Source organism: Schistocerca americana, chromosome X (genome assembly GCF_021461395.2).
Source record: "Schistocerca americana isolate TAMUIC-IGC-003095 chromosome X, iqSchAmer2.1, whole genome shotgun sequence".
Taxonomy (NCBI): domain Eukaryota; kingdom Metazoa; phylum Arthropoda; class Insecta; order Orthoptera; family Acrididae; genus Schistocerca; species Schistocerca americana.
In genome coordinates this window covers 448,904,162-448,929,754 of record NC_060130.1, presented here as the reverse complement: position 1 = coordinate 448,929,754, position 25,593 = coordinate 448,904,162, and positions in this window count along the sequence as shown.

Sequence of the window (25,593 nt, the reverse complement as noted above, 5' to 3'; positions counted from 1 at the left end):
ATAATTACAGCAGTCCATCTCATTTATGAAATATTACAGCTGTACCAAGTTCCAAGACTGTATTTTAAATAACAATGTTTACAAAGAATCATAATGAGGAAGTTGAAAAGTCATGTTCTACTCTCGGATCCTTTCAAAAAATTCTAGATGGCAAAGTTTAAATACAGTCAGTAACTAAAGTAAACTTAACCTTTTTATATAAGAATTAATAATATTGCAAACTGTTAAACGATATAGTTATTAATTGATACGTGTCCGAGAAAGGGGTCATTTAGATACTGCTACCTTTGCATAGGGCGGTTGATAGCAGATATTCCGTTTGGCGGTTCCCTGCGCCCTTTTATAAATGCAGCCAGAAAGGCAGTGACAGGACACACTTTGCAACCAGATATAGAACTGTCCGCGTCAGTCAAATGTGCGCGTGCGTTGGACCTCGGATGACGTCAAAGCTGGACAGAATTGAATGCGTTTTCGGCGAAGATAGGAAGTGTACTGGCGATGACTGCACTCCGTCCTGGGTCGCTTAGATTTCACGGAAGTAGCGGTTTGAGTCATATCCGTAATGTTGACAAAACCGTGTTGGAAGTGACGAGATTATTTTTCACTTTTAAGGCGAGCAATTAACTTTTGGTGATTAGATGTCAGGGCGATAGACCATTTTACTTAAAACTTCCCGTTGAGGTAGCCGCTGAACTGTTAATAGTACTTTTTCCGATAGGGATGTTAGTTACAATACTAACACTTATATCTTGCGCGTGTGAACTTTTGCAGAATAAATCAATCAGTTAACACTGCAAGCTTTTATTTGTAGTCATAGTTCCTGATCCTGCTGAGTAAATAGCAAATACGAACATTTTCAATCAGTCACCACAAGAGTAATGTGGACTTGCTGACTGGAGATCATAGTTAGTATGTTCTCCATCGGTTTCTGTCTGACCGCAGAAGTAGTTTCCAGTCTGTTGTAGACGGCGAAGGTAGGTGGAAAGCACAGGCGGACAGTTTAAGAGTCTTTTCATAACGACATAATGAAATAACGACCATATGATTATTACCCGCCGCCCCACATGGGGGATTGTTGGTGCTCTGTTGTTTTCCCTGATATTGTCCTCAAGATCCGACTGGCTCCTGATTTTACTCTCTTTGATGTGGAATTATACGCGGTGTTGCGGCCACTGGAGTAGACGACGTTTCTTGGAGTGCTAAATTCCTCGTTTGTTCCTACTCCCTGAGTGCCCTGCACTCTCTAGCGCCTTTAGCTAGAAGATACAGTAGTACAGAGCCCTCCACCCACAAAGGCGGTGGGGAAGGAAGTGTCTTTCTGCTGGGTGCCAGGGCACAAGGCTATTAAGGGGAATAAAATGGCTGTAAAGCAGCAAAGAAGGCACGTCGCTGTCATCAGATAATTCAGTGTGCCATCTCCCTATATGCCATGACTTCATTGTTGAGGTACCGAATCATGCACCGATGAGAGGAAGAGTGACTGACAAACAGTAATCTGCGTCTAATACAGTCATATCTACGTCATAGCCTAGCTCCTTCCAGCCACACGGACGAGATGAGGTACTTTTTACTCGTCTTTGCATAGGACACAGCCTAATGACGCATGGCATCTCGCTCCGGAGAGAGGACCCTCCAATACGGTATGCATGTGTCGTATGGATCACATTGCGCAAAATTTTACTGCGTTATGTTTTATTTTAATACCGGAGGGCAGCAGCTCATATGCAGACAGATTTGCCGTTATTTTAATTGACAATGGTATGACTGTTGAGCAGGTTTTAAGGTTTTGTGTCCGACTAGTTTCCTAAAATTTAAGGGAGAGTTTTTGATGTGTTATCAGGGTGGTTCGGTCATCCATGTTTTTCGTAAGTAGTCAGCAAGTAACATATATATATATATATATATATATATATATATATATATATATATATATATATATATATGTGTGTGTGTGTGTGTGTGTATTTTAGCACTTCTTTGTGTTTTATTTAGAGTTTTAACACATTTCAGCGATTTTACATTATCTTGAGGGACGTGAGACAACGTCTAATGTGGATGACCATGCGTGACCATTTGTTCGACGGAATTTTTAGCCATTTTCATGGCGTCCGACCTACTAATTTACATGTGAGTTCTGATAACCTTGCCGTTAATTGCCCTTATACTGCAAACACACAAATACACACACACACACACACACACACACACACACACACACACACACACTGACACAAATATTTATATGTATGGACACACAGACTAAATCGGGGGATTCTGAGGGGGATATTAGTTTTGGGAACGCTACAGTAAAAGTAGTAGATGGGTTTTCAGTTCGGGCTGTAGAGAAGTAGAGAAGATGTAGACTGGCAACGGCAATAATAGCGTTTCTGAAGAAAACAAATGTGTTAACATCGAATATAGATTTAAATGTTAGGAAGTCTTTCCAGAAGCTATTTTTCTGGAGTGTAGCCTTGTATGGAAGTGAAACGTAGACGACAAACAGTTCAAGCAGGAAAAGAATAGAAACTTTCGAAATGTGGTGCTGCAGAATAATGCAAAGTATAAGATGGGTATATCATGTAACTAATGAGAAGGTACTGAAAAGAACTGAGGAGAAAACAAATTTGCGGCACAGCTTGACTAAAAGAAGTGATCGGTTGATAGGACACATTATGAGACATCAAGAGCTCACCAGTTTAGTATTTGTGGGTGTGGGATGTGTTTTTGTGCCGCCCGAGTGGCCGTGCGGTTAAAGGCGCTGCAGTCTGGAACCGCAAGACTGCTACGGTCGCAGGTTCGAATCCTGCCTCGGGCATGGATGTTTGTGATGTCCTTAGGTTAGTTCGGTTTAACTAGTTCTAAGTTCTAGGGGACTAATGACCTCAGCAGTTGAGTCCCATAGTGCTCAGAGCCATTTTTGTGTTTTTGTGTGTGGCGTGGTTGGGGGGGGGGGGGGTGGAATGTAAAAATTGTAGACCAAGAGTATGCAGGTTCAAGAGGATACAGGTTGCTGTAGTTATTCGGAGATGAATGGGCTTGCACAGCTTTGAGTAGCATTAAGAGCTGTATAAAAACAGTCACCGGATAGAAGACCACAACAACAAGAAGAACAACAATAGCCACGACACCGTCATATGCCGAGAGGTATGAAAACGTAATTCACCCAGGGACATTCCTTTATTCACCCGCCAAGGGCTGTAAAGTTTAGTTACGCATTTGCTGCCTTTAAACCTCGATCAGAAGGCTGACTGTGCCTATGAAGAGAGAGGTACCAAACAACACGCACTTTTATACTGCAACAGATGGCTGCTGGAAAGAAGACTAGCACACACTTGCTACGACATAACACAGTCACTTACTGACCAGAACTTGTGAACCGACCGTAACGATGAATACAGAATAATTAGAGCATTAAATAAAGAATATTTGCAGCTGTGGGAGTACAGACGTAGACGAACACAGGCTATCAATGACTCCGTACACAATATTAACGAGGCAGGCAACAATAGCAGATGTATCAAGTCTGACGATAGTGGTACAGTTGAAAACAGATCGACATAGAATAACGACTATGTGTAATGTACTATCATAGGTCAGATGCTACACTAGAGCTTCTGACCTACAAACGAGGTGAACCCTATACCATGTGTACTGACAGCTACATAGCTCAGGACACAACAAACACTTTTATACATTCATGGTAGAAGTCTAACAACCATAGAATTGTAATTTTATAAATAAAAGCGAATTACGATTTTCATCGGTGAGTCACGAAAAAAATGTGTGCAATAGGCAATCATGTTAGGTTATAAGACAAATGTAGAAACAGAGAGAAGAACACACCGTCTTGTAGAGTACAAGGAAAAATTAGGACATAACCTAGGTGGGCGAGCACGCCTGCTGACATTTTGAATCTTTAGTTAAGGTCCTCCTCTTGGACTAGCCAGTAGTAGGATATCGGGCAGTGGCTGCCCAGCACTTTTTAAGCCTGACGGTAGTCTACAAATTTAATGCGTTTCCCATCTTTACCGTTAATTTGAAGCCCATCCGTGCGCAACTTAATTTTACGTTTGCTAATATCTGAAACTACAACTCTGTAAAACACAAACTCTTAACTCCATCCGAACAGGTCATGAAGGCCCAACGGCACCAACCGGCCGCCGTGTCATCCTCACCTCACAGGCGTCACTAGATGCGGATGTGGAGGGGCATGTGTTCAGCACACCACTCTCAAGGCAGTTGTCAGTTTTCGTGACCGGAGACGCTACTTCCCAGTCAAGTAGCTCCTCAATTGGTCTCACAAGGGCTGAGTGCACCTAGCTTGTTAGCAGCTTTCGGCAGGCCGGCGGGTTACCCGTCCACGTTTTAGTCCAGCCCGACCGCGCTTAACTTCGGTGATTTGACGGGGACCGACGTTACCACTGCTGCAAGGCCGTTGGCTGTAAAACACAAAGAAACCGACTTAAATTAAATTTTAGGTACATGTGAAATTTAAAGTTGTGACGGCTGGTCTCGGCGGAGGTTCGAGTCCTCCCTCGGGCACGGGTGTGCGTGTTTGTCCTTAGGATAATTTAGATTAAGTAGTGTGTAAGCTTAGAGACTGATGACCTTAGCAGTTACGTCCCATAAGATTTCCACACATCTGAACATTTTTTGTAAAGTTGTGAAAGCACAACCAGACTTAGTCACAAGGTGGCCGGCCAAATGCAAACGGCAGCAAAAGAAAGGAAAAATAATGCTTCACCTTACACACAGCTTAGGATACGCGAGCACTCACGTCTTCCACTGGACAAAGAGACAGCAGAAGGTTGAGCCGAACGGCCAAGAACACTCGTGGGGAAACAAGCGACCACTCAGCCAGACGCACTTGGCGTAAGGCAGGATCGAGGCTTTAACAAGCGCGTGTTACGCGATACCACTCCCCCACGTCGAGTGCTTGAGAGAGTGCGGCCGATAGACGCCGTAAGTTTCCTTCTGACAGCCTCGCACTCTTCCGAGCTCCCACCAACAGCTGGAAAGAAAGGCACCTTAACAAAGATGGACTTCTCAAGTTTCTTCCACACTGCTGGCAACGACGTATAAATAATAAACCTTATAACTATAACACTAAGCTTATTTTTAGATCATAATATTATTACTAAGTTTCAAGAATACACTAGTTTGTTCTGAGAATAATTATGAATCCTCTTACGAGTGCGGAATGGTTGAAGCCACTGATGTTATAAACGGATAAGTCATATTTACATACTTTCAAGTAAAACACAAAAAGCTATCCAGAGACTGGAAAACTTTATTAATTGGTCCTGTAATTTTCCAGTCTTTATTTAGACCAACACACCGTGGTAGCTTATTACAAAACCAAAGAAAGCTTTATTGTGATATTTGTTCAGCTTCAAAAAATTACTTGTCTCGCTCTTCCATTAAACAACTTTGTTTTTAGAAGATGATATGAAATAAATGAACAAGTAACTAAAGGAACAAGAACTACTAAAGCAAGAACTTTACAGGTTACTAAATGTTACGAGGAGTCTGAGAACTGAAAAAATGTATACCCTAACAAAACCCATAGCTGTGGAAAGTTAGTAACAATTTCATGGTACGTGTACTACTTCTTCTGATAAACTGGATGTAGCATCCGCAACAGTTCTGTCACAGAGATACTTATTATAAAATCCCATGTCTCAGGTCCGCACATACGTCTTGGCAATCTTCATAACACGTTTTTGTTTCTAAAATTTAACTGGTTGAGGCATTTTATAATGTTGTTCTCGGGAAATATCATCGCAGCTGAGGCTTTCAGAACGAAGAAATTATCACAGAAAAGTCGTGATAATGACGCACTATAGTGAACTACATGTTTGCGTTCAGGGGAGCATTCAAAGAATCTATCCTTCTAAGTAGTAAACTTCTCATTTTCAGCTAGGAGTGGTTTGAAAATAGATTTTGTGTAACACCAACAGTGAATTTCATGGTTTCATTTCGCATGCAAAACTATGAATAATTTTTGATGCAATGCAAGGCACGGCATCGACATGTCTGGTTCTCGCCTCAACAAAAACCTGACGACGAAAATATCATTATGGATGCTATTCTGGATCGGTCCTATGGAGAGGTCTCATTCTTGCACCACACTATCGAGCAATTTTCAAAAAAATGCCATGATAACAGTATCTTATTTTCTGCCATAAGTAGACACATCTGTTTACAGAAACAATGCTGTCAGTTATTACTGATGGTGCAAAGACTGCGTATTGTAACAGCGCGTCCTTTTGCACCGTGTTAATAACCTTGCATCTTACACAGATAAAGCTGAAATAGTGACCTTTGCTAATGATACGAGCATCGTAATCAAACCCAGCAGAGATGCGACAGCAGAAGGAAAAGTAAATTAATTGTTTAGATGAAATGTTAATTGGTTCTCCACGACTTTCGAAGAGACATGCAGCACATCATGAATTGAGGAAAGGTGAAACACAATATCTTCAAAATTTCTAGGTGCATATTTTGATCACGCAGAACTTGAATTTTAAAATCACGTTTTACATTTTCTCTAAGTACAGTTCCTGATTGTGTCGATGAACTCATTAAAGTGTTGGTTTACTTTGCTGACTTAAATTCTTTAGTGTAAATGGGACAGTTCCAAACACTACCACAAATTACTCATTTCATCGAAAAGCAGTGCAAGGATAAAATCAGGTGTCCGTCCTGGAAACTCTTACTGGCAACCTTCAGAACATCAGGTTTAAGGAAACTTCAAATTTTATGTAAAAATAGTTACAGTTTAAGAAGTAACGTGGTATTACAGATAAAGATTGAAATAAAGGAATGCGTATTCTTTAAGTAGCTAGCAAACAGCTGCATTTCCCGAACAGAAATCCATCATCTTTGTAAAGCTTGTAACAGGTTGTATATTATAGCGAGTTTCACAGATATTATTCATTGAACGTGCAAGTGACCAACATTGGACCCTGAACCATGTAAATTGTTGTTATAAGATTCATCAAAAGCGATTTTACGCAGCATGTTCCCTTTTTCTTTACTATACCTACATCTTTTCAATACGCCTTCTCTTCTCCATCTATGCCATCTTTTCACTGTCGTCAAATCCTCCAAACTGTAATACTTTCATACTTGAAAAATTCAACAAGATAATATATGCAACACCCGTGCAACGCAATAGCTGAATGAAATTTCGGCTATATTTATTGACACCTAAATGCATAGGTTCTAAATCTGTACCCTGAGAGTCGATGGAAATCAAAGTAAATCACGTGGCACAAGCTGCTTACATTATAAAATTACAGAGGGCGGAAAAAAATGTGAAAATAGCTAAAACACTACCCATATAGTACGTAATACGATGCAGGAAACCCGGTGGTATTCAAAACAGGTTCCTTTCGTCTCGGTTTTCAAGGGAGCCTCGTATCATTCATCCACAAAATGGCGGTACGTTCAGGTAACAGCGATAGAGTTAAATAGGGATGACATAATAGACCACAAAGGCTCACAATATTTGTGTCTGGTGACAGTGGTGGCCAGGGGAGAGACAATTCAGCCTTGTGTCCACCAAACTAGTTCTGGACGATGTACGCTGGGTGAAATTGTGCCCAGTCGTTATGAAACTAAGTATTACCACTGGTTAACAAATATCGTAGCATGGGATGGACATAATGCTACCTTGCAGAGTAACCATAGGGGCCATGGAATATCACAATGTGGCTGCCCATATATCACCGAACCTCTGCCACGTTTCAGTCTTGGTACGTAATGTTGACCAGAAGTTGGATAAAGTGTGAAACAACACTCATAAGACAAAATGACTTTCTTCCATCGCTGCATAGTCAAGGTATCATAGCTTGGGAGCCATGGTTTCTTTTTATGGTATTTCCTCCACTGATGAATGGTTTTGCAATTTCAGATAGTTCAGCAGTTCATTGGTTATGGAGCTCCATTCGTGTTGCTACGGTGCTGACAATTTTCACAAGTGTGACTCCCACTTCTGCAGTGATTTTTAAACCTGTTGTCCTCTCATTTTGGGTCACAATCTTCGTCACGATCATCAGACACACGCTTCCGTCCGCGTTGTGACTTGGTGATTAATCATCTTCCGCTTTCCTTATACGCGGTACAGATCTTCGATACGGTGCCGCATCTAACAGAACACACTTCGACACTCTTGGTTTTAAAGCACCTACCATACGAGCACCTACAATTTGTAAAAATTGGGATTCACTTAGCTCCGACATAATGCTCTCACAACTGCACAGAGCATTGTTCTGACCACGACTGGCACTCGCAACATATTGAGGACATTGCACAAGCGCCGTTCGTCATCAGATACGACCGCTCAACCTGCAAGCATTATACAGCATCGGTAATTATGTTCAAGCATGCCTTTTTGTAGTGTTTACATATTTCTTGCCAACCCCTGTACCACATAAAAGATTTCTTGCTGCTCCACTCTTGATTCAACAGTGGGAGTAATGACAGTCTATATGCCACTATGTTCAAGCAAGTGTGTGGAAATTGACACCAGGCCTCTTTTTACTTCCTCATAATGTTCTGTCACGTGAAACTGATATCGACGACCTATTGCTGGGTGTTGCTTTATTAGAGTGGGAAACAGATGACGTATCAGACGATGAGGTACTAACCTTAGTCTCGGTGCGTTCGAAAAAAGTATGAAATACACTTAAAAAAAAGTAACAAATCCACTAGCAGTTACGTAATCTGTTAGGTTCTTTAAGGACCATAACTGGACGTCTATATTAACTACTGGTTTAAGGATGAACATTGGATTAACAGGTGACGTGACGTCCGGGCTTCATCAGGGGCACCCCGACCCCTGGGCAGGCGGAGTCCTAGTTGGCTGTCCCTACTTTGCCTCCAGGTCTTCTGTGGAATGGTGTGTGGTGTTTCCTTCTCGTTGTCTTCTTGTCTTCACTTTGCAGGTAATTTTATTATATTTTATGAAAGCTTATCTATTTACTGGTGCGTGCAACATACTACCAATAGTGACAGACAATCGATGTTAATAACGTAAGACATCAGAAAATCATGTAAACGGAGATGGAAATCGTCAAAAGATATAGAATATGAAGAACATTTGCCAGTGGCTCATTACAGATAATACCATCAGACACTACTATTTCGTATTAAAGAAGCCTTGACTACGACCTTAGCAATTAGGGTACATAAACAGTAGAGCCAAACAGGTTATGGTGAAGGCAGTGTTCTAGGAACAACAGAAATGTTAACTTATCAAGTTACTGAAAGGGAGAAAAAAGGATGCTGCTCAGACTGCATATGCAAAAACATCATCGGCTACTTTTTGAACACTATTTTCTCGTACAATCTTCACTGCATAGGTTCCTGCTCGTTCAACACCGGTAACAGAGATGTTTGCGCAGATATTTCTCAAGAGGACTTCAAGAGATAAAAACTACTGTAGACTAATAGAAACGGAGCTGAGATGAAAATTAAGTCTGTGAAATTTAAGCATTAGTATGACTATGAATTATTGCCATCGAACATAGCTCACATTTTTGAAATCATTCACCACGATTATGTGTTGTCTTACTGCACGTCCCTGAAGCAAACCAAAGACAGTTGTGTGTCAGTGGGTGTCAAAATTGTTTCTGTAAGGTTCCACCGTACACAGTATGTGTACGTGACAGTTCGCAGCATTGAAGGAATGCTGTTTTGTCTTCATTTCTTCTTAACGTCTGAAACCTTGGAGTTCTTATGAGCACTTCATTTTTCCTGTTGTTTCATCTAAAGCACGTGAGGTATCTATTTTACGTAAATTACGATAACTACTGAGGTCACATCTACTAAAGACATCTTTTTAGAAATAAACAGAGAACCATTGCTTCAGTAACTCTGTCAGATTTTGTAGTGATTCAGACAGTAAGAAAAAAGTGTGTTGGTTCATCCATCTCTGTAGTGAAGCTCTCAGAAGTATTCCTCCTTTCACTCCAGCTACATAATTCATGTTGTCGGGACGGCGCAGTTCGCTTAGGGAGCGACTGTGAAACCTCACTTGTGAATATGTTAAAGTACTTCTGTGTGCCTTTGTTTTCGTTTAATTCATTTCGAATTTAACGTTTCAATGGAGAAGTTGATAGGACTAAAGTGAGCGCCTCGAAAACAAACACTTCCTCTGCTTTCGCAGCGCCCCTCCGGTTCGTTCTGGACGTCAACACAGCACCCCCAATAGAACTCGCCACCAAAGGCTTCGAGCGGATTTCAAAATCGGGCAAGCAGTCTCTGGTGCAAGCGACGAGTTCTTAGATACTGAAAGAGCCATCGATTTGGAGTCCAACAAATCTTCATTGTTCGTCTCCAGACAGAGATGAAGATTTATTCATTATGTGGCAAATACAGTGTTCAGCATTTGTAATGCGCTAAATAATGGCCTGTCGGGTTTTATGTTCCGTTTTTAAGTGATCTGTAGTATTCAGTTACCTACGAGTGGAAGACAGGAGTGAATTAGCAAACGCAGACTTGTAGGGCAGTATGCAAAATTTTAAACACAGCATAGACTGTCTGCTGGTGCCATTAGGCACAGTTTCAGCAACTAATTTTGCAGAAAAAATTTCTTCATATACCAAATCGAAGTCGTAACCATATTTATATTCTTATCATTGTCTTAGAGAGTAAATTTTAAATTTTTATTCAACAGTGATACACTGAAGCTGCCTCGAAGCGCACTCGCCTTATGTGACTGTGTGGTGTGGATTCGCAATTCGCAAGCACATTTGTTGTCGTACCGTTCTTCCTTAAGAGAATATAGCCAGAGGGCCTGTCTTGTGTACCGTGACGTCTGCTCGTTACCGAGATCTCCTTGTACAGTATGCGAGTCTTGCTTTGGAAGAGCGCAATTGTGTTGAACCACTGTTTTCATGCAAGATGGGGAGCACCTCACATCGCGCTCCTCGTGAAAGCTCTTCTTAAGGCAGCCTTCCACGAAGGTGTTACTTCCATAGGTTTTCCACTTGCATAGTCTACAAGATCACCTGATCTCAATAAGTGTAACTTTTGGCTCCGGGATATGTAAAACAATGCGTTTACCAGGGACACTTTCGGTGTCCACCTGATCTAAAGGCTAGTATACGGGAACACGTTGCTCATGTTCAACTGGAATTGCTGCGAGCGATACTGATCACGTCGTTTTACGGATGCATCGTCTTTTCGACGTCTCCGGTGCTCATACTGAACAAATTGTGTAAGCGGCGGTTAATAATAAAATCAACATTATACATTTCTCACTTGTTTGACCATTTGTACCTACGTCCCGTTCCTAGTCCATTAAATACGGAAATATTTCTATATGTCTTTCTTGCATTCACAGAGCAAGATTTGCAGCTGACGGCTAGAATTGGAATTATTATTTTCAAGTGTAGATCGGTTTCACGTTAACTCATTACAAAATCTCCCAAGTGTCGCTACCATACGATAATTACAGCTCACACTGGACCTCTGTGAGTAGCTGCAGTAAGCTTTCATGAGCCACTAGAAGCCACTAGAAGCCCTCGTCAGTGGCTGGCTTTGTTGCCACATGGTGAAACACAGTGTTTTCTGTTGTTAAGCAAAAATCTTTATAATTTTCTAAGCTTATTCCAATTTTACCAATACATTTCTTAACTCCTTTGGATTTTTTCTATGTTTTATCACCAAGATACATTTTTGCTCTCAAACCGCAAAATTCTTAGATTAACTTTCCATTGCATTCATCTTTCATGTTTCCTAAAACTTCCCTTTTTTGTGGAATATTCTAAATATTACCTTCAGGATAATTATTAGTACCAGTTTAACAATCGTCGTTTTTATGTCGTCATAAAAATCTTCGGTTTTCATCTTGTAGATATATCTGTCTGTATCTTGATAACACAAATCAATATCTTCCTTATTATCTGTGTCATTATTCTAAAGTGAAAATTACATATCAGTTCTTTAGATAAATCAAGTACACTCATACCAACACAGTTGGTTTTATTACAGACAATTTTTGTTTTATTCATAAGATAAGCAACATGATTTTCATCAAATTTAGAACTTTATTCAAAGTTTGCTGTAAGGTTATCACATTTATCTTCATCTGATCCTGTTTCTACTGTTCTTCTCCTGTCAGAAAAGAAAATTCATGCCTATTACATCTATCTAAAGCAAATTGAAGGTCTGTATGAACGCTTTCCATTCACTCAACATGTGTTGATATAGTGCTAAAATTAGATTTTGAATTTGGGTAACTTTCTCATTAAAATGTGCTTTAGTGATTATCCAATTGTGTTAAGTTATTTCCTATATTTAGGTTTTGCATCATATTATTTTTTTAAGTATTATCTACTAACAGCATCATAACCACTTACTAGATCATTTACATTTATGATTTTCTACCTTTAAAATCAATATATCCTTTAGTCTGCTTTAAAATTGTTGCATAATTCCTTATGAAGTCATTTAGTTATTCTATTTTGGGATCAATTTTTGTTTCTAACAAATTTTTAATGTTTCCTAAATTTATCTAACTATTTATCATGTGATCTTTAGGCTGAAGCTTGTTTCCAAAAATGTTCATTTATTGCATTCAAAATAGCATTAAATTTAAAATTCTCCAATAACAGTTTTAAAACAAACAGACTCAATTTACCACAAACTTTATCAAAGTTTTGTATTCTCTCGATAATCTAATGTAGGTTATTTTTCCCTAACAGTTAGTTTGGTATATTTCCCTCAAATGAATCAGCAAAAAATTTTATATAATTTTTCTTATAATAAGGAATCCATTGAGCATCAGGAAGTATCTAAACTGACTATTCCATATAATAAATTTTTTGTTATTGGGTAATTCATCAGTCATAAAAACGCCAGGAAATGTTTAATATTTAATTCAGTAGCAAGTTCTTCTATTTAAAAATTAGGTAAAGCATTATTACATTTTTTGATTATACTTTCGAAATTTTTTTCCACATCCACTTATTTTCCTTTTCATTGATAAATTGTCTTTTCTGTTCTTATAATTCTCTAGCAAATGTTTTCTTGTTTATAACTGGATTTGCAGTTGCTGCTGAACCACTAGCAAGTCAACTAATAGTCATGTGATATGGCAATGCTGCTAAGAATAATGGTAAAAATCTATCTTCAAGTTTTTTTCACCCCAGAACTTTATATCTCTTTTGTTAGATATCCCATAATATTTTCGCAACTGGAATATCCCTCTTTCGTTTTTGTGTGTCAGTTAAACATTGATCAATACTACATAACTGTTCATTACTTAATTCGATTTCAGTTGATTTTGGTTTAGTTTACCCACTTGGTAGCTTTGTATAATCAATACTAGAGTTATTCATTTATATAGGTTAAAAATTTAAAAGAGAAATGATATTTTTAAAGGGTCATGTTTTACTGCTATCAAAATTTTTATAAAACCAAACCATTTTCAACAACAACTAAATCAGTTCCTAATTGTCGTTTTTGATACATTATTGTACTTTTTGATAATGAATTTATTTAATTTTTTACTTTCAATGCATTCATTATATCTATTTTTTATGTTCACCTTTTATAAGAAATATTAAATTTATTTTCTTACATTCACCTTTTGCGAGAAAACAAAAATTAAATTGTAATAGGTGACGTGATTCGAAAAAAATTCATTTTAATTAATTTTGTAAGTAATTGATAGTACAATTGGCATTTTTAAATGAAAATACCTAAAAATTTGAATTATAGTAGGGCGTAAAAACCAGTCCTCGATAACTTGGGTCGGCCTGGGATCAACTAGGACCGAGCCATGTGAGATAGGATCGGTATTTATATGCTACTTGTATTCTTTGTTTTTGCCAACTTCAAGGATTTAGACACATTCTGAATACTGGTTAATGTGCTCAGTACGGGTGTGACCACATCTGGAATCGGCACAAGCCTGACAACGGTGGAGCATCCTATAAATTGTATCATCAATTTCATCTTGAGGCAATAATGCACATTCTTCCTTCAAAGCTCCTCGCAAGTGATTGGTTGGCAATGCTAAAGTGACGCAACCCGTGTCTCTAGCGCATCCCAAACTTACTCTACGGAATCTAGATCGGAGGAGCCGGCCGCGATGGTCTCGCGGTTCTAGGCGCGCAGTCCGGAACCGCGCGACTGCTACGGTCGCAGGTTCGAATCCTGCCTCGGGCATGGATGTGTGGGATGTCCTTAGGTTAGTTAGGTTTAATGTAGTTCTAGGGGACTGATGACCACAGCTGTTAAGTCCCATAGTGCTCAGAGCCATTTGAACCATTTAAATCGGAGGAGCGGGCATTCCACGCCATGGAAGCAAATTTTTGCAGTACCTAGAAACTTTCAACCAGCCGTTGAGTTCGACAGCAGTTAAACGTTGTCGATTCAACCGCACAAGTTCATGAAGAGATGTTCGAGTGGTAATGCTGGTCCCTGCTCATTCCCTCGTGGACCCTCCTTGATATCTGGCTCCTTCAAGAATGTTTGTGTCTCTCCAGATGCGAATCCGTCGAGAATCACTCTCCAGACTAAATCAGGACTCTGCGGAAAGAATAATGGCCCACTGTTTCACCGTTCAGGTGCCATGTTGATGGTTCCAATCTAGATGTTCCCTTCTGTGAAGAAGTGTCAGAAGTACACATATACCGGGTCTCTGGCAATAAAAGGAAATCTGCCGAAGCCTTATGTATACCGTTTGCCTCGATACAACACGACCAGTGGATACTGCGAGGCCAGATGCGAGGTGCCGTGTAGTCTAAGGCGGTACCGTCGTTCCCGTACAGCCAAATATCGGTCATTTCTTTCTGATGTCACACGTGGTCGGCCCGGCTCTGGTCTTCGGAATGCAGTTGCGGTCTCTATTAACTGCCACCACATCCGGAAAACAAAAGAACGATTTACGTTAAGCCATTCCGCCACCTCAGTTTGGAACTGTCGTTATTCCATTTTTCCTATGTCCCTACACCGCAGAGAGTCTGGTAGGCGTCTACACTGTGCCATACAGCACCGTCTAGGATTTTTTACACAGAGAGTGTGGATTTAGACTACCCAGCAAACAGTACCCCGTTAGATAGGTGCCCTGACGTCATCGCTGGCGTGGTTATTCGTTGACCGGAATGCTATTTCTGAGTATATTACAATCGAACGGACATCTGTAAACAGTTTGCCTCATAATGTCGTGAATTAGACACAGGACGGGGAAAAAGTGGTTTGCTGCTTTAATTTTGGGCACCAATGTAATATAATACCGCTACGCCTAAAAACTCGTTCGGCGGTAGATATTTAGCAGTATTCTTGCGAAGCTAGGGCCGAAGTATGTTATCGGAATGCAGGTCGTAATGTGCGAAACTAGATATATACGATATTCTTTGATGAATCACCATCTTGATTTGAATTCGAAAGAAATCAATTTCCTAGATAACAAGGCTGACACAATCATCGTTGCCACAACATGTAGTTGTAAAGGCGTAGTTATGTAATCGAAGAAAATGTAGTATTTTCTTTTTCAAGTGTTAAATAAACGAAGCTGCAGACAATTAAATACATTATTGTGGTTAACAAAAATATATTACACCCAAAATTCAAGTATGTCCACTCTTACTTCATGAACAGATCTGTTCTTCCTAAAAACCCTGCAACTTAAGAGTATTCCATGACATAAATGATATTCAAAACACTCTCATCCCCTCATCTCTCCCAGGCCTACACAAAATATTTGTTGCCTAATGTGTTCTGCAGAGCAACTGAAGATCATCATTTGTTCCTGCTGATGCGCTTCGTGTCGTAAAATGTCGACCAGTACATAGTAAGTAGGCCTTCCTCACGATACACGTTTCTGTATCCCTTACATCTGTTACAGGAAGATTGGTGGTTACCTTGAAATTCATTCTTACGTAAAATCAGCAAAATGTTCTTGTTCTTGTCTGTCTCTCAACGTAACGAGAGATTTGTTTAAGCAGCTCCGAGCACTGGACACCGAGTACCGAACTGAAAGATATGTGTTTGGCAGTTTCACGTAATAGCCGGTACCAGCAGGTCGAACAGCGACCATAAATATCTACTTAAGGCCTGCTGCAATTGCACAGTAGGTTCTATTATTAAGTGAGGAAGCGACAATATTCGATCATCAGACATTATATGTCTGAGAAAAAGCTACAGTGGAGGTTTAATGCAAAAGTTGTGCTTCTTTATAAGGGTCAGTAAAATGAAAACGAGACAGGTGAAAAAAGAAGTAAACTGTTTATTACATTAAATGTAATAGCCTTAAATGTTCATATATTCATTCCACTATGTGACAACACGACAGTGGCTTCATGAAATAATTTTTGTGGTTGCCTACGGAACCATGATTGAGCCCAGGCGTGCACCTCTTGGTCCGAAACAACTCGACGTCCTCGAGTATCTTTCTTCGGAACACCAAAAATGTGAGAAGCTCATGGGGAGAGATCGGAACTGTATGGAGGATATGTAAGGGTTTCCCGGTGAAGGTTCTGCAGGGTAGACGAAACTTCCTAGGAAATATGTGGGCGGGCCCAGAACACAGATATTCGTGGCCGTAGATTTGCTTCGGACGAAGACTTGCATGCCTGCCTACAGTTATGGTTCCGTAGGCAACGGCCAACGTTTTTCCATGAACGCACTGACCGTCTTGTCATACAGTGGGATACATGTATTAACAGTGAAGGCGATTAGTTTAGAAATGATAAAGAGTTTATTTAGTTTTTTTTATCTGTCACGTTTTCAGTTGACTGCCCTTTATAGACTCTAGAGCACTCATGTTGGAATGCACAAGTTATATTCGGAGGAACACATATTACAACTAAAATTTGCTGGAATAGTGTAAAATATGAAGTATGCAAAACGAAAATTTCCATAAACTATCACTGTTTATGGAAAATTAGTTTTTTCCTTAGGGACTGCATACAAAGAAAATTAATCGTTACATATGGCACATTTTAAAATCGCAGTGAAGAGTAACAGGTAGGTGAAAGACAGCTGTTTCCATTAAGGTAAAAAAGGTTATAGACAGATCCCTGGTATCTAAAAGGCAGATCAGCTGGACATATTAGTAGTTTGTCATGTATTTCAATGAAGCGACATAATACCATCTCTTTATTTTTTGTTTCACGTTAAAAAGTGAAATAATGCACTAAACGCATTGAATGGGCAAAATGGCATAGGTTATGAAGACAATACTGTACACCAATTTATCAGTGTATACAGGGTGAGTCACCTAACGTTACCGATGGATATATTGCGTAAACCACATCAAATACTGACGAACCGATTCCACAGACCGAACGTGAGGAGAGGGGCTAGTGTAATTGTTTAATACAAACCATACAAAAATGCACGGAAGTAGGTTTTTTAACACAAACCTACGTTTTTTTAAATGGAACCCCATTAGTTTTGTTAGCACATCTGAACATATAAACAAATACGTAATCAGTGCCGTTTGTTGCATTGTAAAATGTTAATTACATCCGGAGATATTGTAACTTATAGTTGACCCTTGAAACCTCCGACGTTCAGTTGCGTGTTGTAACAAACACGGGCCACGGTCGGCGAGCAGCATCTGCAGGGACATGTTTACGATGACGACCGTGTTTACGAGTGTGGCTATAGTGCACTGTTGTGGTTTGGTCTAGCTGTCACAGTGTCCGCATGTAGCGCTTGCTGCTATTGTTATTCTGCATTCGTCTCCGCACGCAGACCAACTGTAGTACACTGTGTTACCAGACGTCTGTGATAGTGTAGTGTTGTAGGAACTGTGACCATGGTGTATTCGAACTCTGAAAAGGCGGAGATGATACTCATCTATGGCGAGTGTCGACGAAATGCAGCTGAAGCCTGCAGGGTGTATGCAGAACGGTACCCGGACAAAGAGCATCCAACGTGCCGCACATTACAAAACATCTACCGCCAACTGTATGCAACAGGTATGGTCGAAGCACGCAAACGGGTCCGTAACAGGCCCGTCACAGGAAAAGCGGATGCAGTTGGTGTGTTATCTACTGTTGCCATGAACCCACACATGAGTACACGCGACATTGCGAGGGTCTGTGGACTGAGTCAAAGCAGCATCATGCGCATACTGCATGGTGACCACTTTCACCCGTTTCATGTGTCGCTACATCAGCAATTACATGGTGATGACTTTAATCATCGAGTGCAATTCTGTCAATGGGCATTAACAGAGAATGCGTTGAAGTTCTACCTGTTTACCGACGAAGCGGGTTTCACAAACCACGGGGCAGTGAATCTGCGGAACATGCATTACTGGTCCGTGGAAAATCCTCGCTGGCTCAGACAGGTAGAGCAACAGCGACCGTGGACTGTAAATGTATGGTGCGGAATCATTGGCGATCACGTCATTGGTCCTCACTTCATTGTAGGGGCCCAAACCGCTGCAACATACATCGCGTTTCTACAGAATGATCTGCCAACGTTGCTCGAAAATGTCCCACTGGAAACGCGTCGACGTATGTGGTATCAGCATGATGGTGCACCTGCACATTCCGCAATTAACACTAGGCTGACCCTTGACAGGATGTTCGACGGGCGTTTCATAGGACGTGGAGGACGCATAAATTGGCCAGCCCGTTCTCCTGATCTTACACCTTTGGACTTCTTTCTGTGGGGTATGTTAAAGGAGAATTTGTACCGTGATGTGCATACAACCCCAGAGGATATGAAACAACGTATTGTGACAGCCTGCGGCGACGTTACACCAGATGTACTGCGGCGTGTACTATATTCATTACGCCAGACATTGCAATTGTGTGCAGCAAATGATGGCCACCACATTGAACATCTGTTGGCCTGACATGTCGGGACACACTCTATTCCACTCCGTAATTGAAAACGGAAGCCACGTGTGTACGTGTACCTCACTCCTCATGGTAATGTACATGTGCGTCAGTGAAAAAGACCAACAAAAGGGTGTTAGCATGTGGACGCAATGTGCTGTTCCAGTCTCTTCTGTACCTAAGGTCCATCACCGTTCCCTTGGGATCCTTACGTAATTCGGTGCTCTCCGATACACACGATCGAACAGCGGAGGAGTGGTACTCAAGCGTCAACTTTAGGTTACAATATCTCCGGATGTTAATGAACATTTTACAATGCAACAAACAGGACTGATTACGTATTTTTTTATATGTTCAGATGTGCTAACAAAAGTAATGGGGTTCCATTAAAAAAAAACATAGGTTTGTGTTAAAAAACGTACTTCCGTGCTTTTGTTTATGGTTTGTATTAACCAATTACACTAGCCCTTCTCCTCACGTTCGGTCTGTGGAACCGATTCGTCAGTATTTGATGTGGTTTGCGAAATATATCCAGCGGTAATGTTAGGTGACTCACCCTGTATATCATTAGAAAATATAGATCATTCCAAAATAATTCAGAATGTTTTCAGTGGCAGGTACACGTCTCAGGCCCTGTCGTGGACGATTTAAACATACATGACACACACACGAGCAACAATGGACTCGAATTCTGCACGACGACAGTTCAAACCCGCCTCTGGCAATCCTGATTTAGGCTTCCCGTGATCTCCCCAAATAGCATCAGGCAAATGCTGTGATAGCTCCCCTGAAAGGGCACGGCCGACTTCCTTTCCCATCCTTCCCTAATCCGATGGGACGGATGTCCTCGCTGTTTGGTCCCCTCCCCCAAATCAACCAACATATCTTTCACACAAAACTCTATACAGTGGACAGGATCAAGATGTTGATTGTACTCTTTTCTTTTGCTGCAGATACAGAGAAAACACTACCTACAATCTATTCAGAAATTATATGGACCCAATTTAGTAATTATTTACAATCTCAACCTCGATATCGAATACAAGGAACTTCAGCGCATATAACGTAACGTACAAATGTATGATCAATATTGGTATAAATAATCATTTCAAAGACTTCCATTGTTTCAGAGTACATACAGTTGTATGTAAATAATCTGATGTAAAGTAGAGAATATATAGCACGCCGTAGAGTGTGTGAAGATGCAGTATGTGAGACTGATATCCAAGTCTTTTCCGTAGCATAGCAAATATTTTAGGAACACAATGTGACTCAAAAGAGTTTCATACAAGAAACACATATCTTATTTAACACTCTGTAATTGTAATGTGCAGTCATAACTGGTGCATATGCCAGACTTTACTAAAAATTTTCAGGCAGGAGTTGTAAAGAGTATTATGGATGTAAATACACTCCTGGAAATGGAAAAAAGAACACATTGACACCGGTGTGACAGACCAACCATACTTGCTCCGGACACTACGAGAGGGCTGTACAAGCAATGATCACACGCACGGCACAGCGGACACACCAGGAACCGCGGTGTTGGCCGTCGAATGGCGCTAGCTGCGCAGCGTTTGTGCACCGCCGCCGTCAGTGTCAGCCAGTTTGCCGTGGCATACGGAGCTCCATCGCAGTATTTAACACCGGTAGCATGCCGCGACAGGGTGGACGTGAACCGTATGTGCAGTTGACGGACTTTGAGCGAGGGCGTATAGTGGGCATGCGGGAGGCCGGGTGGACGTACCGCCGAATTGCTCAACACGTGGGGCGTGAGGTCTCCACAGTACATCGATGTTGTCGCCAGTGGTCGGCGGAAGGTGCACGTGCCCGTCGACCTGGGACCGGACCGCAGCGACGCACGGATGCACGCCAAGACCGTAGGATCCTACGCAGTGCCGTAGGGGACCGCACCGCCACTTCCCAGCAAATTAGGGACACTGTTGCTCCTGGGGTATCGGCGAGGACCATTCGCAACCGTCTCCATGAAGCTGGGCTACGGTCCCGCACACCGTTAGGCCGTCTTCCGCTCACGCCCCAACATCGTGCAGCCCGCCTGCAGTGGTGTCGCGACAGGCGTAAATGGAGGGCCGAATGGAGACGTGTCGTCTTCAGCGATGAGAGTCGCTTCTGCCTTGGTACCAATGATGGTCGTATGCGTGTTTGGCGCCGTGCAGGTGAGCGCCACAATCAGGACTGCATACGACCGAGGCTCACAGGGCCAACACCTGGCATCATGGTGTGGGGAGCGATCTCCTACACTGGCCGTACACCACTGGTGATCGTCGAGGGGACACTGAATAGTGCACGGTACATCCAAACCGTCATCGAACCCATCGTTCTACCATTCCTAGACCGGCAAGGGAACTTGCTGTTCCAACAGGACAATGCACGTCCGCATGTATCCCGTGCCACCCAACGTGCTCTAGAAGGTGTAAGTCAACTACCCTGGCCAGCAAGATCTCCGGATCTGTCCCCCATTGAGCATGTTTGGGAGTGGATGAAGCGCCGTCTCACGCGGTCTGCACGTCCAGCACGAACGCTGGTCCAACTGAGGCGCCAGGTGGAAATGGCATGGCAAGCCGTTCCACAGGACTACATCCAGCATCTCTACGATCGTCTCCATGGGAGAATAGCAGCCTGCATTGCTGCGAAAGGTGGATATACACTGTGCTAGGGCCGGCATTGTGCATGCTCTGTTGCCTGTGTCTATGTGCCTGTGGTTCTGTCAGTGTGATCATGTGATGTATCTGACCCCAGGAATGTGTCAATAAAGTTTCCCCTTCCTGGGACAATGAATTTACGGTGTTCTTATTTCAATTTCCAGGAGTGTATTAATGGCTGCACTTTAACCGCGTGCCTTTATACGTTCTAAAAGCTGCTTCGTATCGATAGAAGGTTACAGCCCTCACTTGGTTATTAATAATCCATCCACGGCTTGCAACTGTCTTACCTACACAGTGTCTGAAGTATATGTGTCATTTTTGGTTGTAAAAATCCACACAGATGTCGACATTTTTGATAACGTGGACGATTCAAACGTACCTAGACCAACACTTAAGCGAGATATCTTGACTGTACAAGAGAACAGCAATTACCTTGCTTCAGTAAATGCGAACCCCACTCGCAGTATGTAACCAATGCTCAAGGAACATAGTGGAGCGAAAGGTTTTGAAATTATTTCTTATAGGGATTAATCAGAGTGTCTCATTATTTTTGCTACGTCTTGAAAAACCGAAGTCGTGTTGTACAGTTCGTGCTTGCTTATCTATTCAAGTTGTTACAAAGCACTGTTCTAGTCCAGTGATGAAACTGAACCAATAATTGAGCAGAAATAGCTCACATCGTGACTGTTTCCAGTTGGCCAATTTATGGCTTATCATGTCTTAGTCGTAAGCTAGAAGCAGTAAATTGAGAATATTGCAGGTGCACCTAGAACGCAGCATGTCATTTTCAATGGCGAGAAGTCTTCCGAAGTAAGAGTGATTTCAGGTGTGCCGAGGGGAGTGTCATAGGACCGTTGCTATTCACAATATACATAAATGACCTTGTGGATGACATCGGAAGTTCACTGAGGCTTTTTGCAGATGATGCTGTGGTGTATTGAGAGGTTGTAACAATGGAAAATTGTACTGAAATGCAGGAGGATCTGCAGTGAATTGACGCATGGTGCAGGGAATGGCAATTGAACCTCAATGTAGACAAGTGTAATGTGCTGCGAATATATAGAAAGATAGTTCCCTTATCACTTAGCTACAAAATAGCAGGTCAGCAACTGGAAGCAGTTAATTCCATAAATTATCTAGGAGTACGCATTAGGAGTGATTTAAAATGGAATGATCATATAAAGTTGATCGTTGGTAAAGCAGATGCCAGACTGAGATTCATTGGAAAAATCCTAAGGAAATGCAATCCGAAAACAAAGGAAGTAGGTTACACTACGCTTGTTCGCCCACTGCTTGAATACTGCTCAGCAGTGTGGGATCCGTACCGGATAGGGTTGATAGAGGAGATAGAGAAGATCCAATGGAGAGCAGCGCGCTTCGTTACAGGATCATTTAGGATCTTCCTGTGGAAGACTCTGCAGGAGAGACGCTCAGTAGCTCGGTACGGGCTTTTGTTGAAGTTTCGAGAACATGCCTTCACCGAAGAGTCAAGCAGTATATTGCTCCCTCCTATGTATATCTCGCGAAGAGACCATGAGGATAACATCAGAGAGATTAGAGCCCACACAGAAGCATACCGACAATCCTTCTTTCCACGAACAATAGGAGACTGGAATAGAAGGGAGAACCGATAGAGGTACTCAGGGTACCCTCCGCCCCACACTGTCAGGTGGCTTGCGGAGTATGGATGTAGATTTAGATGTACTTAATTTTATTAAACGTGTTTAGAGCGTTATCAACTAACGAGCTGAGTATCCAGCATTTCCCAGGAATATATGTTTTTTCCAGTCGTCTGTTAATCCATCTCCTCCTTTCCACTTTTTCAGTCCCTCCTCTCTCTATCCATCTCCCCCTCCCACCACTCACTGTTAATCTTCCCCTCCTCCTCTCTTCGTACACCTCCTTCTCTGTCTTTCATTGTTCATCTACTCCTCTCCCCTCACTCTGTCTTTCTCCCTACCCACACTCTGTCCATTTGCTCCTACACCTCTCTCTGTCCATCTCCAACTCCCCCTCTCTCTGTCCATGACATTCTCTCACCTATCTCTGTGATTATTCTCCTCTCCCTCTCTGTCCATCTGTTCCTCCACATCGCTTCGTCCATTGCCTTCCCCCCTCTCTCTGCCCATCTCTTCCTCCGCCCTCTCTCTGAACATTTCCTCCTCTTCCCGTTCTCTGTGAATCCCTTCCTCTCTCTGTCCAATTCCTGAATATATGTATAATGCGCGCCTATAGTTTTGTGAGAGCTCTCTTTGAATTAGCATTTACTGTTAGAGAATTATAAAATGTGTGCACAAGAACGCAGTAAATTGAGAATATTGCAGGTGCACCTGTAAATGAGAAAGAAATGAGTACAGAGGAATGGAAGTACTAAAATGTGCGAATTGGCAAGTCAAAAAAACTGCATATATGCTTTGGGTGAACAGAGATGTTGATTAAAATGTGAAAATATAAATAAGTATAGGCAGGTTGAATAATGATTATATTGTGTGGTTATGATGTGTGATAACGGAATTCCTGAAACAACTTTGAGTGTGATGTTTTCGGCAGATAAATTGACAAGATGATTTTTGGCAAGTAAATTGACATGAAACATATTATAACGTGAATACGGTGTTTTCTGAGGTAAACTGAGTAACTATGAGAGAAGTATGAGGTATTGGCGAAAGTATACATTCATTAAGTATGCACACAGAAGAAAACGATCAGTATATTACTGTAGTATCTGACACTAGGGTAAAATATCAGACCACTGACTGATAATTTGAGTTTGAAGTGCACACAGTTCCCTTTACCTTTCCTTTACATAAACTCTGATACATTTTTTTGTTTGTCCTTTATTTCCGGTTTATACATCTTTTTGATCTTACGTTATGTGTGTGTGTTTTTCAAGGATGTATTTTTATTGCCACTGTATCTATGTTTCACATCTTAATCGTTAGTTCTGGGTTACGAGACATATAGTGAGTAACAAGGCAACATGAGACCCATTATCGTATGTATATTAGATTTTCTTGTATATTTTCATAGCCATTTGTCACCATTAGAAAGCACTAATGTTCTGTCAGTTGCGTTTCTTGTTAAAATTTACTATTGTACCTTGCCCATAATATTGCATAATTATTTGTGTATAGAGAGGGTGTCTCACAATTCACGTTATGCACTTCTAGAGGTTGTGGAAGGGACTTAGTTGATCAAGTGTCACATAGGAACCAGGAACCCGTGTCCAAAAACGTCATCCAGGAATATTACAGAGTGTCAAAGTTATAGGCCATGTCACCTGTAAATGTGTGTATACAGGGTGGTCCATTGATCGTGACCGGGCCAAATATCTCACGAAATAAGCGTCAAACGAAATAATTACAAAGAACGAAACTTGTCTGACTTGAAGGGGGAAACCAGATGACGCTATGGTTGGCCCGCTAGATGGCGCTGCCATAGATTAAACGGATATCAAATGCGTTTTTTTAAATAGGAACCCCCATTTTTTATTACATATTCATGTAGTACGTAAAGAAATATGAATGTTTTAGTTGGACCACATTTTTCGCTTTGCGATAGATGCCGCTGTAATAGTCACAAACATATGGCTCACAATTTTAGACGAACAGTTGGTAAGAGGTAGGTTTTTTAAATTGGAATGCAGAACGTAGGTACGTTTGAACATTTTATTTCGGTTGTTCCAATGTAATACATGTACCTTTGTGAACTTATCATTTCTGAGATCGCATGTTGTTACAGTGTGGTTACCTGTAAATACCACATTAATGCAGTAAATGCTCAAAATGATGTCTGTCAACCTCAGTGCATTTGGCAATACGTGGAACGACATTCCTCTCAACAGCGAGTAGTTCGCCTTATGTAATGTTCGCACTTTCACTGATAATGCGCTGACGCATGTTGTCAGGCGTTGTCGGTGGATCACGAGAGCCAATATCCTTCAACTTTCCCCACAGAAAGAAATCCGGGGTCGTCAGATACGGTGAACGTGCGGGCCATGGTATGATGCTTCGACGATCAATCCACCTGTCATGAAATATGCTATTCAATACCGCTTCAACCACAAGCGAGCTATGTGCCGGACATCCATCATGTTGAAAGTACATCGGCAT